Source organism: Microcebus murinus, chromosome 12 (genome assembly GCF_040939455.1).
Source record: "Microcebus murinus isolate Inina chromosome 12, M.murinus_Inina_mat1.0, whole genome shotgun sequence".
Taxonomy (NCBI): domain Eukaryota; kingdom Metazoa; phylum Chordata; class Mammalia; order Primates; family Cheirogaleidae; genus Microcebus; species Microcebus murinus.
The window spans coordinates 16,113,296-16,130,503 of NC_134115.1; the positions used below are offsets into that span (position 1 = coordinate 16,113,296).

Consider the following 17,208-nt stretch of genomic DNA (forward strand, 5'->3'; position numbering starts at 1 on the left):
GTTGTCTGTTTGCTTTCTTGACAGTGTCTTTGGCTGTGCAGAAGCTTTTTAATTTTATCAGGTCCTATTTGTTTACTTTTATTGCTGTTGTGATTGCCTTTGGGGGCTTCTTCATAAATTCTTTGCCTAGGCCAATGTCTAGAATAGTATTTCCAACATTTTCCTCTAGAATTATAATAGTTTCACACCTAAGGTTCAAGTCTGTTACCCAGCGTGAGTTGATTTTTGTGAGAGGTGAAAGGTGTGGATCTTGTTTTAGTCTTCTACATGTGGCTATCCAGTTTTCTCAGCACCGTTTATTGAATAAGGATTCTTTTCCCCAGTGTATGTTTTTGTCTGCTTTGTCAAAGATTAGTTGGCTATATGAGGATGGTTTTATATCTGTGCTCTCTGTTCTGTTCCACTGGTCAATGTCCCTGTTCTTGTGCCAGTCCCAAGCTGTTTTAATGACTATAGCCTTGTGGCAAAGTTTGAAGTCTGGTAAATTGATATCTCCTATTTTGTTTTTATTGCCTAGGATTGATTTTGCTATATGGGGTCTTCTCTGTTTCCATACAAAGCATAACATTATTTATTATATATCTGTGAAAAATGATGATGGCATTTTGATAGGGATTGCATTGACTCTATAGGTCACTTTGGGTAGTATAGACATTTTAACAATGTTGATTCTGCCGACCCATGAGCGTGGTATATTCTTCCATCTGTTTATGTCCTCTGATATTTCCTTCTTCAGTGTTTCATAGTTATTCCTGTAGAGGTCTTTTACCTTCTTAGTTAAATATATTCCAAGGTACTTTATTTTCTTTGTTGCTATTTTTAAGGGAATTGAGTCTTTGATTTGGTTCTCACTTTTACTGTTGTTGGTATATATGAATGCCTCTGATTTTTGTGTATTGATTTTGTATCCTGAGGCTTTACCAAATTGATTTGTCAATGCAAGGAGTCTCTTGGTTGAATCCTTAGGGTTTTCTAGGTATAGTATCATGTCACCAGCAAGGAGTGAGAGTTTGATCTCCTCTGCTCCCATTTGGATGACCTTAATTCCCCTCTCTTGTCTGATTGCTGTAGTGAGGACTTCTAGCACTATGTTGAATAGAAATGGAGATGGTGGACAACTTTGCCTTGTTACCATTCTAAGTGGGAATGCTTTCAATTTTTCCCCATTCAGTATGATATTGGCTGTGGATTTGTCATATATGGCTTGTATCATTTTAGGTAAGCCCCATCTATGCCTATTTTGTTGAGCGTTCTTATCATAAAAGGGTGTTGAATTTTGTCAAATGCTTTCTCTGCATCTATTGAGAGGATCATATGGTCTTTGCTTTTGCTTCTGTTTATATGGTGAATTACATTTATAGATTTGCATATGTTGAACCATCCCCGCATCCCTGGGATAAAGCCCACTTGGTTGTGATGGATTATTTTCTTGACAAGCACCTGGATTCGATTGGCTAGGATTTTGTTGAGAATTTTCACATCTAAATTTATAAGGGATGTTGGTCTATAGTTTTCTTTTTTTGTTGCATACTTTACTGGTTTCAGTATCAGGGTTATGTTCGCTTCATAAATTGAATTGGAGAGGATTCCATCCTTCTCGATGTTGTGGAATAATTTCTGCAGGATAGACACCAATTCTTACTCATAGGTGTGGTAAAATTCAGGTGTGAAACCATCTGGTCCAGGACTTTTCTTCTTAGGAAGTTTTTTTATTGCTGTTTCAATTCAGTACTTGATATTGGTCTGTTCAGGAATTCTGTTTCTTCCTGGTTGAGCCTAGGGAGGCTATGTGTTTCTAAGAAATTGTTCATTTTCTCTACATTTTCCAGTTTGTGTGCATAGAGGTTTTTGTAGTATTCATGAATTATATCTTGTGTCTCCATGGCATCAGTTGTGATTTCTCCTTTATTGTTCCTTATGGAGCTTATTAGAGATTTTTCTTTTCTGCTTTTTGTTAGTCTAGCCAATGGTGTGTCAATTTTGTTTATTTTTTCAAAGAAACAACTTTTTGTTTTATTAATCTTCCGTATGGTTTCCCTGTTGTCAATTTTGTTTAGTTGTGATTTGATCTTAATGATTTCACTTCTTCTGGTGGGTTTGGGATTGGTCTGTTCTTCTTTTTCCAGCTCTTTGAGAGTTTTCATTAGGTTGTCTATTTGTGATCTTTTCGACTTTTGGATATAGGCATTTATGGAAATAAACTTTCCTCTCAGGATCGCTTTAGCTATGTCCCACAGGTTTTGGTAACTTGTGCCTCCTTTGTCATTTACTTCAAAGAATCTTTTGATTTCCTCATTTATGAAGTGATCATTCAGCAGAATGTTGTTTAGTTTCTATGACTTTGTATAGAAATGAGAACTCCTGTTAGGATTGATTTCTACCTTTATTCCATTGTGGTCTGAAAAGATACATGGTATAATTTCTATTTTGAAAAACTGTTTGAGATATGCTTTGTGTCCTAGGATATGGTCAATCTTAGAGAATGATCCATGAGCTGATGAGAAGAACGTATATTCAGTGGTTTTGGGGTATAATGTCCTGTAGGTGTCAGTCAGGCCCATTTGTTCTAGAGTTCCGCTTAAGTCCATTATTTCTGTGCTAATTTTCTGCCTGGAGGATCTGTCCTGTGCTGTCAGTGGGGTGTTAAAGTCTCCGGCTATTATTGTGTTGTTGTTTATCCATTTGTTTAGATCCAGTAGAGTTTGATTTATGAATCTGGGTGTACCAAGGTTGTGTGCATTTATATTTAGAATTATTATGTCTTCTTGTTGAACTGTACCCTTCACCATTATATAGTGACCTTCTTTCTCTTTTATTACTTTTGTTGATTTAAAAGCTTAGTTATCTGTAATCAGCACCAGCATGCCAACTTTCTTTTGGCTTCCATTTGCTTGAAATATTGTTCTCCACCTCTTATCTTTAGTCTAACTGCATCCTTGCAGGTTAGATGTGTTTCCTGAAGGCAGCAGATACTTGGCTTGTGTGTTTTTATCCATTCAGCCAGCCTATGTCTCTTGAGTGGGGAGTTCAAGCCATTCACATTTATTGAGATAACTGATAGGTGGGGCAGATTTCTATTCATTATGTTGGGTTGAACTTTGTTGCTTTGTTTTCTCTCTTGAGCCATTGTGGTATCTGGGCTTTGATCTTTAGCTTTGAGTAGATTTACATTCATGAGTGTTTATTGTGCTGATCCATGGGTAACACTGTTTTGAGTACTTCTTGAAAGGCTGGTCTTGTCTTGGTGAATTCCCTCAGTCTTTGTTTATCTGAGAATGTCTTGATTTTTCCTTGATATACAAAACTTAGCTTTGCAGAGAATAAGATTCTAGGCTGGGCATTATTCTGTTTCAGAAGAGTGATAATGGGGCCCCAGTCTCTCCTTGCTTGTAATGTTTCAGTAGAGAAGTCTAGCGTTATTCACATTGGCTTTCCTTTTTATGTTGTTCTTCATCTTACAGCTCATAGAAGGGCCTCTTTAGTTGATATTTTGGTCAGTATGATGACTGCATGTCATGATGTGTTAGGATTGAATCTCCCAGGTGTCCTTTGAACTTCTTGAACTTATAACTGGAGATTTTTAGCAAGGCCTGGGAAATTTTCCTCTATTATATCTTCAAATAGCTTGTCCAACTCTTGAGTGTTTTCTTCTTCCCCTTTTGGTAACCCTATGACTCACATTAGGTTTCTTCATGTAATTCCACATCTCTTGTAGGCTTTGCTCTTTTCCCTTGTTTCTCTGCTCTATCTCAGTGACTGATTTATTTAATTGGAAGGTGTTATCTTCAATCTCTGAGATTCTTTCTTCTGTTTGATCTACCCTGTTCTTGAGACTTTCCACTGTGTTTTGTAGCTTCCTGAATTGATTCTTCATTTCCAGGAGTTTGGTTAAACTTTTCTGTTTTTTTTTTTTTTTTTTTTTTGAGACAGAGTCTCACTTTGTTGCCCAGGCTAGAGTGAGTGCCGTGGCATCAGCCTGGCTCACAGCAACCTCAATCTCCTGGGCTCAGCGATCCTACTGCCTCAGCCTCCCGAGTAGCTGGGACTACAGGCATGCGCCACCATGCCCGGCTAATTTTTTGTATATATATTTTTAGTTGGTCAATTAATTTCTTTCTATTTTTGGTAGAGATGGGGTCTCGCTCAGGCTGGTTTCGACCTCCTGACCTTGAGCGATCCGCCCGCCTCGGCCTCCCAAAGTGCTAGGATTACAGGCATGAGCCACCGCGCCCGGCCAACTTTTCTTCATTGTTTCAATTTTTTTAATGAATTTTTGTTCAGGTCCTGGAATCTTTTTGCGTTTTCTTTGTGTTGGTTATCCAGTTGTTCTTGCAAGTTGTTGAATTTTCTTAGGATCTACGTTTGAACTTCCTCTTCTGTCATTTTAGTGTCTGATTTTGGTGGTGTCCATTTCTAAGGGGCTGGTGTTCCTCTTTGGGGGTGTGCTTTCTGTTTGGTTCTTCATATTTCCAGAGTTCCTTCACTGATTTCTTCCCATCTGGATCGGTTGTTGCTTCTTGCCTTTAGGTTTTTGTTTGGGTATTGACACATCCTGTTTAGTCTATGAGCTGGTAGGTGGTATTTGTGGGTGAGATTCAACCACACCCTGTATGATGAGTCAGTAGGTGCCATGAAAAGGGTAGCAGGGTGTCTTCCCTTCAGTGTGTGGAGCTTGCTGCGAGGAGCTGGCTACACTGTTGTTTTGGGGTCATGTATCCAGTTTTTGTTCCTCTGGAGAGGCACTCTTGTGCCTTAGGTGGTGGGTAGGGCCCTGGGACTTCCAGATGTGTCCTTATTCTCCACCTCAGTGAGGTCTGGTCTGGGAGTGAGTCTGGGCAATGCTGGGTTGGGTAAGCCTGCCCTTAGGCACCACCAATGTCGTTAGCAGGGGTCAAAGTTCTCTTCTCTGCTTCCTTCCGGGAAAAGCTGTCAGGGAGGGGCTGGAATGGCCCCACTCAATCAGAAAGTCTACATGTGGGGGTGGGGCCATCTGAGACCTGCAGTCTGGAGGAGGCCTCACTTCTTTCCACCCTCCCCAACTCCGCAGCTACTCCTGGGCCTCTGCCAGGAGGCCAGACTTCACGCCCCAGGCCTCCCCTGCCTGTGATGCCAGCTGGGAGGTTCCCTGTGTAGGATCGCGGCCTGGGCTGGGCACACAGCCCCCCTTTGGGAGGAGGGTTGCCCTCTAGGATGCTGATCTGCCCCTGAAGGCACACACGCCTCAGTAGGCTGTTCATGGTTATCCCTTCTGTGCCCCAGGCAATGTGAGACCTGGGTGCACGGGATCTTGTCGGCAGGTCTGACATCTGGGCCCTGGAGTTCAATCCCTAACCCTACCAGGGAGAGGAGTGCCAGTCCTAATTTACCCATCGGAGCCCAAGATGGGTCGATGTCTCTCAGCCTCAGGGTCTGCCTCGTTCTACTGGAGTCACTGGGCCAGCAGCACCTGGGAGGGCTGGTGTGTAGGGAGCTCACCGTCTGAGTATCCCTCAGTCAGCTGTAGGGCCCCAAAAGGGAAGGTACTGTTCCCTGGAGGTGCCTCCAGTTGGTGGCTATATTGTCTCTCTTGGCAGCCGTGGATAGGGACGGGGGAGGGGAGAATGAGGCAATATGGCGCCTGCCGCTCGGGTCTGTGCACACAGAGGTGCCCCGAGGGAGTTGGGAGCCTGGTGCTGCATCCGCTATAGGCTTACCACTCACTGGTAGTGGCCGTCTCTGGGCTGGTGTCTGCAGGTCTCTCCACCTGCTGGGGAGCCCACCAGCAGTCTAAGATGCAAGGGAGGGGAGAGTTGACTGCTCCACCTATCCTTGTCTCTAGTCTCCAGGCTACTCAAGAAGTATCTGCTTCCAGTTCTCCTCCACAAGCTCTTCCCGTGGAATCTCCCATAGTCTCCGGTACCCCTCCTTCCGACCCTCGGCCAATGTATGCTCGTCTGCTTGCTTCTTTCTTCTAATTTTCCTAGAATCCGTCTTTTCTGCAGAGACACTCTGTGTGGTGGTGATTCTCGGCTGCCATCTTGCTCCACCCCCCGAAAGTTGACTCTTTCTTGATGGGAGGAACTGGAAAGTCACATTACAAAGTGATATGGTTACAGGGAGGGAAATAATTGCAGATATCTGTGTAATCTATCACACTCCTCACACCTGATGCAAGTCCTTGTAGATTAAAGGCTTAACTATGAAAGGAAAAATTAAAATTTTAGAGGATCTTATAGGGGAGTATAGGACAGTGAAGAGTTTTAAAAATAAGATACAAAAGGAAACAAGATACATAAAGGAAAAACCTGTATACACATTAAACTTGCCATAATTAGTGTGAAAGGACAAGTCACAGAATGAGTAAAGATTTTTTTTTTACACATGATTTGTCTCAAGACTATTAAGAGGTCTCCTATAAATCACTATGAAAAAGACAGAAGATCCAATAGAAAAAAATGAATAAATATATAAACAAGAATTTTACAGGCAAGGAAACACAAGTGGTCCATAAACATAGGAAAAAAATGTTTAACCTTAACCTTATTAGTAATCAGAGAAATACAATGAAAACTATGAGCTACCATGTAGATACCCACTAGATTGGAAAAATGGAAAAGTGGAACAGTATCAAATGCTGGCTGGAATGTGAAGCCTGAGAATGCTCATCCTCTGCTCAGGGAGATGTTGATTTGCATCACTACTCTGGAAAAAGTTTGGCATGATAGAGTGAAACTTAAATATGCACATATTTTATAATTCTGCAATTCCATTCCTGGATTTATACACCAGGAAAAATGTACACAAATGTATAAGAATTCTTGTTCATAATAGTCCCAAATTGGAAGCAACCTGAATGTCCATCAAAGGTGAATTGGTTTTATAAGACATGGCACATTCAAACAATGGAACACCGTATAATAAATAAAATGAATGTGTTACAGCTACAAAGCATATCAAAGAATATCAGAAGAATGACATTGATATGACCCTCATTTGCATAAAATTTAAAAACAAGAAAAGTAAGCAATACATTTGTAGTCAAAGAATATATACACATATAATGAAATTATGCAGAGAAGAGAGTGATTAACCTAAAATTCAAAATGAAGGTTGTTGGAAAAGGCATAAAATATCTTCTAGTGAACTAGTAATATTTTATTTCTTAGCCTAGATATTGACCACACAGGTGTTTATCTTGTTATTTTAGTTCAAACTGTACAGCTATATTTTACATACTTCTATGTGTATGATATATCATGTACACATTCAGCTGGGATCTTTCCTACCTAATTTACAGATCCCAGCAGTGAGGCACCCAGGGAAGTCCCTCCTGCTGGCAAAGCAGGAATGAATAATGTCTGATATGCTAGAAATCTAAATTGATCTTGACCTTCATCTCCAGCTTGATTTACTCCCTAACTGGCTGCTAGTGTTTCTGCTGACATTGCACTTGATAGTAACTATCTCTGACACCACTGGCATTGCACGATACTCCTTCACCGGTGTTAGTTCACGAAGACTAGCTACTAAATAAGAATTACAGTTTACTTAAAAAAAAATGAAATCCACTTTAAAACAAAAATACCCTTTTGCTTATCTTTGATGGAATATGTCTCTATCTCCTCTACCAGCAGCCAGTTGATTCAGGCAACACTTTAAATGATGGCATGCAGTATCTATTATTTTTTTTAATGCACTCCAAATACATTTTCTGTTTTCCTTTGGTCTACACAATAATGATGATAGTTAGTGTAAGTAGAGATTCCCCAGATAACTAAACTTCCCTAAATTCTCTTTAAGAGGAAGACACAATTATACTTCATTACTCTTATAAAGTAGCTTCTTCTCTTCTTTATTTTCTTGAAGAAAACTTAGTTGGCTGTTCTTGGGTCAATCCAAAGTATGCCAGCCTTTGAAAGCTTTTGTTCATGTGGTGTACATTTTCTAAATTTTCCTTAAGAGTCAATTTCTTAAATAAAAGAAAATCGCCGTGCTGCTAATTATTTGATTCATTTCTGTTAATCTTTTCTTCTCTGTTCTTCTCTGTAATAAATTCCTAGTTACTCTGAAGGCTAGGGGGGGTATGGATTTCAATTTGTTCAAACTTTCTGATTGACTGTGAGTCACAATGAGAGTCACACAGGGAATTTGAGTATACTAAGTCCCCAGTGAAATAAGAAGACTGCAGTTGTATCTTTTACTGAGGATTCAGAAAACATGTCAGGGTATTTCAGTGCCCTGGATCATTCTGAATATTCAATGATCATCACGTAGGGTATTTGTTACCCGTTGCTGCATTAGAGATTACCCCCAAATGTAGCAAACATTATCTTACAGTTTCTGAGGGCCAGGACTCTGGGACTGGCAGCCAAGCTGTCAGCAGGGCTGCAGGCTCATCTGGAAGCTCAGGTGGGGCAGGACCTGCTTCCAAGCTCACTCACAAGCTCCTTGCTTGCTGTTGGCTGGGGACCTCAGCTGCTTGCTGTGTCTGCCTTTCCACAGGCTGCCCAAGTGGCTTCACGACATGGAAGCTGGCTTCCTCTAGGGTGAGTTATGAGAGAGAGAAACAGAGATTGAGAACCAAGGGGAAAGCCACAACCTTTTAGAACCTCATCTTGGATGTGACACACCATCACTTCTGGAACAATGTGGGAGGGGACTGCACAGGGTGTGACTATCAGAAGGTGGGAATTGTTGGGGCCCTCTTGGCAGCTGGCTACCACAACAGAATCTATAACAGAGTAACTTCTTTTTACAAAAATTTCTTGGTTGTGGTAAAAAAGAAACACTTAACAAAAGTTACCAGTTTAACCATTTTTAAGTGGTTTAGTCGTGTTGAGTATACTCACATCATTATACATCAGATCACCAGAACCTTTTCATCTTGCAAAATGGAGTAATTTCTTATAGCTGTATTTCTTATTGATCCGATGCAGATGGATGGCATTACACTGATTTTGTGCTCTGTTTTGGTTTTAGTTACTTATTCTTCCTACCTGTCTGTGCTATACTGACTTATTAGCCCCATATCTCACCCTTCACTATACCCACATCCCTTGCTCTGCAAACCCCTGTATGTAGGTCTATGCTCTTTGGCTTTGGGCTTGGCCATCTGACTTACTCAGGCCTATGGTATGTGGGCAGAAAGTCACGTTTCCTGCCTGACATCTTGTGGTTCTCTCTTGGGAAGAATTTGCCCTTGGTAGGTGTTGCCCCCTGAGTCAGCTGTTGCCCCCCAGAATTGTCACATGTAGGACAGATCTAAGCCCAACCCACTATGAGGAGCCCCAGCTAGCTGGCCCTTCACCTTAAAGCTGAGCTGCCCAGGTGAGCTCAGCCTGGACCAGCTGCCTGCTGGTCAATCAGCACATATGTGGGTGGGCTCAGCTGAGAGGGCAGAGCAGTCCCTGGCAAGGTGAGAAATAGATGCCTAATGCTGTATGCTGCTCTATTTTGAGGTTGTTTGGGACAAAGCATTAGATCACTGGCATTCTGCTTTTCCCACTCTGACCTCTGTCCCCATGGGCTCCAAACACACTCACATATGCCACATGTTGTTTTTCCCTCCTATTTCAGGAAAATCCCAGGACAGCACAGAAAAACTGCCCTCCAAACTGAGGTGGGACTCAGAATCCAAAGATATGACTCAGACAAATCTAGCTTGGTGAGTTAGGTGAGTTTACGAGAGGTGACGCGCACAGGGCTCTCATTCCCAGTCAAGACAGAAATCCTCGGGGCACTTGCTCTTGGGCGGCGGCAGGAGCTCTTCAGAGAGTAAGATGCGCACTGCCTATCTGTTTGTGGAGCCTTAAATTCCTTTTTGGCAAATGGTGCAGGTCTCTCTCTCTCTGCATCACTGCATGTTTGCATACATGCAGGTTAAGCATGCACAATGGGATTTCCCATTGGGTGGGGACTTTAGTATTACAACTGACTAAAGAGTACTAAGGCAACCAAGGCAGCTTAAAACAGTTTTAACTGGTCTTAACACTTCTGACCATCTACACACAAGGAGCTACTTAACAATACCCTTTGTGCTTTGGATTTCTTTCAGCTTCCTTGCTTTGATCTATATCTCTAAGTTCAAAAGAAACCTGCACCAGATCTGTTAAACATTAAAAAGCAGTGGTGGGGAACTTGTATTTCCCCCTCCCCTCTGCACTGTCGTGTCCCTGTCTATGTTTGAGCTGGCTGCAGCAGGGGCCAGAAGTTGTCTGTCTATTCACAGAGGATAAGCAGGAAAAGAGTCACAGCCCCTCAGAATTACAGGCATACAAAGCACCGCGGGAGAGTTTCTGTTTTACACGGGGTTTCTGGAAAGCAGCTGATGCTGCCATGAACGTTCACCCTCCCTCTGGGGAGTAGAATCCCATTCTGCAAGGACATCCGCTGAAACTCTGGGGCAAAGTCTTTACCATGGGGACATTCTGTGCAAGATGGTGTTTACTGATGAACTGTGGGATGGGTCACGATAGACAGTGATGGATTAAATAAGGATGAATTCATGATGGGTAGCAAAAATGTTGGCTTAATACAATGCTGATGATGATTTTATTTCTTCCACTTTAAAGGATCGCTCATAATCTTGTCCATAGTCTTCATTTGGCCCCCCGGGCTCTCCTTCCCACCCTCCTCAAGGACTGGCATTTTGAAAAGGTTGGTGTGTCTCTAAGTGTGGTTCACTCTTGATATTCACAGTACACTGGAATAGGTAGCACATTGCTGAATTCAAAGCAGGTGCTCGAATGTCAATGACCTAATGCCCTGCCTTTCACGGGAGCTGCTCAGCAAACACAGAAACCTATTGGTTATATAAGATAAGAAATGGAATCAGTTCTCTTGACTTCAATTTTCTAGCCTGTTAAACCAAGGTGGAGAGGTGTTGGTGGCCCTCTTTGGCTTGAGCCCGTGTCACACTGTGTTTCACAGATGCTGGGGTCCTGGGAGACCTGCCCCTGTCCCTGTCTGTTGGCCTGGGAGTGGGAGCAGGGGACGGAGAGGCTCACGGTGGGGCAGGTGCAACCCGCTGCTCCTAAAGATGTCATCTCATTTCTTTTCATGGTGACCTTGTAAGATCGGGGTTCACAGGCTCTGCGGGGAGAGGGTGGCTGGCCTGGAGCCTCGGGGGACGGACAAAGAAGGTGGTGGCAGCACGCATGTGTCCTGGAGGCCTGGCCTGAGCCCTCGGACATAAGTGAGCAGAGACACCGGCGACAGCTTGGGGGAAGCACACTCATCCCCGTGCTGCCGGAACCCCAGCCTGGCTGTGGGGCAGCGGGGACAGCATGAGGACTGGCGGATTTAGGTCACACAGGTGCTGGCATCAGAAGGGACATCCAAGAGGCAGCCTAAGAGGAGTGCGGAGAACCCCATGCCCTTCTGTTCCCAGCGCTCTCCCAGTTTTCTCTAGTGACCGCCTCAAGCTTTCTCACCTTTTCTCTAATCTCAGATTGCTCTTTTGTGTAGACCATTTACTTCAGTGCCCCACTGGCAGAGACAAAGGAAATCTCGGCTTCCTTCCACCCAACCTGTGGAATCCCGCCTCCCTGTCTTCCCTGCCTAGTCTAGGGCCAAGCCTTCCCGGGCTCTGGGTCTCTTCATGCAGCGTCCTCTCTCTGCTCTGCAGTGCCTCCTTCTACGTGCTCCTTCTCACCGGCAGTTAAACTCACCCGAACCTTTCCCACCTGGAATGACAGCTCGTCCTTTATAGCCCAGCTTCTTCAGGTAGTACATACATCCCATGGTCAAAAAAACCCACAAATGGCGGATAACTGCCTCCCTGAGTGATATTTTAGTAGTATAATGAGTTAGGGGTTAATCAGAAGATTGCTTGAAAGACATGGATTTAGAGTGAAAAAGAATTGAATGGATTCAGCAGATATTTGTCATGAACTGTGAAAGAATCTAAGGAGCCATCACCATTACCCTGTTGAGTTCACTATTTTCTATCGCAGGAATCATGGTAGACTTGTGTATTTGTAGCCGGGTGATGCCTGTTCATGTCCTTTTCTGTTTTTTCCTGTTGATTCATTTTTTTTTTCCTCACTGAATTATAAAAACCTCTTTGTATATTTGTTTGCAATCTCCCCCAATTTGTCTTTTATTACTTTATTTGTGCACTTTCTTTTTGCTCAGAAGTTCAAGGTTTTTACTTAGAATAATTTCTAAAATAATTTTTTTCAAGGGAAGCTAGAAGTCATGGTATTTTTTATAGAACGCACTGAAATATGTTGACATTTATTTCTGTCATGTCAGCTAGGAATAATTTTACCAGAGAAAACATGTTTTATCTGAAAAAATACATTATTAAAATATGTTATCTGTTTATTCTTTGAATCATTTACTGGTGATGCTCATTTGTAGACAAGGTTTTCAGGTGTCAAAAAATTTACAAAGTATGTGTGAGAAAAACATAATCTCAAGAAAATTTTATCTGTAAACGTACTATTACTCTGTGGATTGGTAAAATATGAATTGTCATTGTATGGTTTTAGTGCAAAATATGTTGATCCATCTCACAGAAAAATGAGTGTTCCCTGTGAACATAGGTTGCAAACCCCTGTGTGATATTTCTCAATCTTTTTCTCTTTGTAGGGCCCTTCATACAACAGTTTGAAGAAATGTCAACCAAAATCTTTCAGTTAATGAAAAAAAATATATTTTGGCACAAATTTTAAAATAATAAAAATAAAGGTGAATCTTTAAAAATTTGCTCATAAACACGATAACGGTTTCATGTTGGTGGGAGGGATGATGATATTGTTTGAAATCATTCACATATGCAACTTGATAAAAAGCTTAAATGACAGCTTAGTTTCCACACTTTGTTGTTTTAGTTCCTTAGACTTTACTTCTGTTGATTTAGAGGGTACAAATTCACAACGATAAGTCATCAGGAATTGCAGCAAGCGCTGCGGAGCTGCCGGGTGGTGCTGGATTTTACGGAAATGGTGGACAGAGCTCACGGGTGACTGTGTTCAGTGCTCCATGCGGTAGATGCTAAACCTGCCAGCAGGCCACACAGATGCTGTGATGATGGAGAAGGATTCCTGCTCCAATCTGGCTTCAGTCAGCCCTAGGAAGTCATTCCTCATGTTCTGCCTTAAGCGTTTGCATAGGGTGTAAAAATATGCCCAACAACATGCCATTGGTTTTGTTCTCGAACAAATGAAAATCATCAACCGTTGGGAAAGAGCCAAGTCCATGGTCAGTGGTTTGCACAATGGCTCCTTCTTCTTAAGATGCCTGATGTCCTTTTTTTTCATATTAAAATATGAGAAATTTTGGCCCTGAAGGAATAGGTGAGACAATTCATTTGAGAACCATTAAGCAGACCCAGTTGAAACAATATAAACCATCTTTACTCTATATTATTGATATCATAGAGTGATACTTTTTTGAAAAGAAGTATCAATTTTTATGCTTGAGATAATTCAGAAACAGTATAATACAACAAAATATCATTTTTTGATGTCTACTTAATGGACTCAGTACCTCATCCTCAGTATAAAATAATCTAAAAAACTACATCAACAAGAGAGAAAAACAAATTTTCTAAATGATACATTTTTGTAAAACGAGTTATAACTTCTCTCTCGAAATTATATTCTAAATTTTGAGAGAGGAGTTATAAATGCATCAGAAGCTATCTCTTCTTTGGAGACATACTCACTTAAACTTTTTGAGAATACTTGCCCTAGCTTATGCTATGTTGAAATGAAGATGAAAGCATTTGTAAACTGCAAAAAGCGATAGAAGTTCTGGCAACATATATTATAATAGTTATACCAATTAAGAAGACAGTTTCTCAATTTTTAAGTATATTCCTATCCTAGCTACCATTTGAGATATTATTATACTATATTAATGGTAACATGCTAGTGAGGTATATGTACAACTAAATTAAACAACAAAATCTTTGAGGTATATGTACAACTTTTAAAAATGTAATGACTACTAAGAATGTAATAGAATGTCTGTGAAAATCAATGGCATTTAATATTCCATTTCAAGTTTCTGAGATCTATGTAAAAATTATTTGATCACACTTTCCTCTGAAATGGCCAAACTATCAGACCACCTGTGTATGTAGACACTATTTGTAGGAATATAGCCCCATACTGATGGGATGGAATCTATCCCCACTATGAGTATAAACTGAAAAGATCTCTTTAAAAAAAATTGTTTTTTTGAGACAGAGTCTCACTCTGTTGCCCGGGCTAGAGTGCCATCGAGTCAGCCTCGCTCACAGCAACCTCAAACTCCTGGGCTCAAGTGATCCTCCTGCCTCAACCTCCCATGTAGCTGGAACTACAGGCATGCACCACCATGCCCAGCTAATTTTTTCTATTTATTTTTAGCTCTCCAGTTAATTTCTTTCTATTTTTAGTAAAGGCGAGGTCTCGCTCTTGCTCAGGCTGGTCTCGAACTCTTGAACTCAAAGCGTCCGCTCGCCTTGGCCTCCCAGAATGCTAGGATTACAGGTGTGAGCCACTGCACCTGGCCTGAAAAGGCCTCTTGACTGCCATGACTGTAGAACTCCCCAGCCTGCTGGTCTTGCACACGACAGCTTCAATGCTTCTGAGAGCCCCTGGTCCATCTTCGCTCCTTTCAGCAGCATTGGATGTCTGGAGTCAGAGGTATATCTTATTCACGATAATTTTATGGGAGGGAAAAAATAAGATGGAAGTCAAAGGTTTTCCCAGGGTCACAGAGCTAGTGTGATCACCATCTGATCACTTAGTTCCCACACTTCCATGTGTGGTGACATATTAATACGTTGGCTGGAACAAACCATTCTTTCCTTTTTAATTTCGCAGAAAACTCACTTAAAATTTTGTGCAGTCTTTCTTGATTTTGTTTCTTGAGTTAACTCCAGCTTTTATCATATGACATTAAAACTAGGTGTCTGAACCAAACTTATCATTGTTTTAACTTTATACGAAAGCTCCCAAATCCACGGAATGGGAACCTCCCATTAGCGTGGCCTTTAGGGTGGGAGGGGGAGGAAAGGTCAAAGGTCACACAGCCATGACTGAATAAAAGGGGCTGAACCATGACTCATCTGACAAGACGGTGGCCTCCTGTGAACTGGAAAAGCGTTGACTCACTAACCTATATTCCTCTCTGCTTACACTGTTAACCTGCTTTAGTGACACAGTATGTTAAGTAACCTGGATCCTTAATGTAAAAGACTTCTTTGAAAATTTTTGTTTCTTAGTTGCTCGTGGGAGGTACATTGTCATAAGCAGGTAGGAACAAGGAGGTAGACGTTGAGAGAGAAGTCAAAAGAAATAAAATGTGGCTCTGATTACATACTCAAGGTTAGAACGGTTAAAATTTTTTGGCAGTCCTACTTAGGGAAAAGGAAACCTCAGAAGAATTATCATCCAAGTGAAAGGATTCTTTGTTCGAATCTTGAATACTTACCGACCTCCGAGCTAGATGATTGAGTTTCTTTTCACTATTACAGGTTGGATGTGAAATACTCCCTCTCTCTCCGGGAGGGCTGGGATGGGGGTGGGGGAGATTCCACACGATGCCACCATCTCCTTTCACCCTGACCGCAAGGGTGTACACAGGGCAACGCTGTGAAAAGATAAGCCTGTCTCTCTTGCCTTTACTTTGTACAAAGATTGTGGTAAAATACTTATAATGTGAAATTTACCATCTTAATGATTTTTAAGTATATAGTTCAGGATGTTTAAGTACATTCACATTATTGTATCGACTGATCTCCAGATCTTGCAAAACTGAATGCTAAGATTACAGAATGCTAATTCTGTAATTATTTTTATCTTGCAAAACTGAAACTCCTCACCCATTAAACCACAATGTTCTATTTCACCCTCCTTCCAACTCCTGGCACCCCCCCCCCCCATTCTACTTTCCATTTTTATGAATTGGACTACTTGAGATACTTCAAATAAGTGGACTCTTACAGTATTTGTTCTTTTGTGACTGGCTGATTTCACGTAGCATAATGTCCTCGAGGTTCATCCATTTTGTAGAATGTGTAGGAATTTCCTTCGTTTTTAAGGCTGAATAATATTCCATTGTACCACATTTTGTTTATCAGTTCATCTGTTGGTGCATGCTCGAGTTGCATCCACCTCTTGGCTATGGTGAATAATGCTGCTGGGAATGTGGGTATGGAAATATCTCCTTGAGACCCTGTCTTGATTATTTTGGGTGTATACCCAGATGTGGGATTGCTGGATCATATGGTAATTTTATTTTTAGTTTTCTGAAGAACTGCCATACTGTTTTCCATAGCAGTTACACCATTTTCCATCCCCACCAAGAGAGCACAAGGGTTCCAATTTCCCCGTGTCCTTACCAACACTTGTTATTTTCTTTTTTTTAAAAAATAGTAGTCATTCTAATGGGTGTAGGGTGACATCTCATTGTGACTTTGATCTGCATTTCTCTAATGCTTAGTGATGTTGAGCATCTTGTCATGTGCCTGTTGGCTGCATGTGTATCATCTTTGGAGTAATGTCTATTCAGCCTTTACTTTTTTGTACTTTTTCTCCATTTCAGTGGACTGCCCCCCTCATCCATATCCCTCCTTATTTATTATGCCTCATCTAGACCCTAAAAGAGGAGTTGTGAAAGAGTTGAGAAAGTGGAACAAGATAAGGTGGTGCCCAGGGGTAGGGGAGGGTGCAAAGCGCATTTCAAAGGCCCTCTCCTCTTGGGTTGCTGTAGCCTCATTCTCTTTAGCAGCTGAGACAAAGGGGGAGGCATGATCATTTATGGCAGGTGTCCTCAAACTACGGCCTGTGGGCCACATGTGGGTGTTTTTGCTCGTTTGGTTTTTTTATTTCAAAATAAGATATATGCAGTGTGCATAGGAATTTGTTCATAGTTTTGTTTTTTTTTTTAACTATAGTCTGGACCTCCAATGGTCTGAGGGACAGTGAACTGGCCCCCTGTTTAAAAAGTTTGAGGACCCCTGATTTATGGTAAGGCAAGCGCAAAGCAGCTTCTCAGAAGAGCACAGCCATTCCTGTTGCTGCAGACTGAGATAGGCCTTCCCAACAGGACCTCACCCAGGGGACACTGTGAGATGTTGAGGACAGCATTATCCTTTATCACAGATGATTTGATAGCAATTTTTTTTTTTTTTTGAGAAAGAGTTTTGCTCTCTTTCCTGGGCTAGAGTGCCACGGCATCAGCCTAGCTCACAGCAACCTCAAACTCCTGGGCTCAAGCGATCCTCCTGTC

At 41.7% G+C, this 17,208-nt stretch overlaps 1 long non-coding RNA gene across 2 annotated transcripts in view; it reads left to right on the forward strand.

The window, feature by feature from the left end:
- LOC105879518 (uncharacterized) overlaps positions 1–12,909 on the forward strand; it is a 20,231-nt gene extending 7,322 nt beyond the window's left edge. The window contains exons 5-8 of one of the 2 annotated variants that reach the window (XR_012922077.1): positions 9,556–9,652; positions 10,551–10,635; positions 11,446–11,703; positions 12,574–12,909. This is a non-coding gene — a long non-coding RNA (uncharacterized LOC105879518). The remainder of the gene's footprint in view (positions 1–9,555; positions 9,653–10,550; positions 10,636–11,445; positions 11,704–12,573) is intronic. The other variant, XR_012922076.1, reaches the window with a different exon arrangement.
- Positions 12,910–17,208: the final 4,299 nt, after the last annotated feature.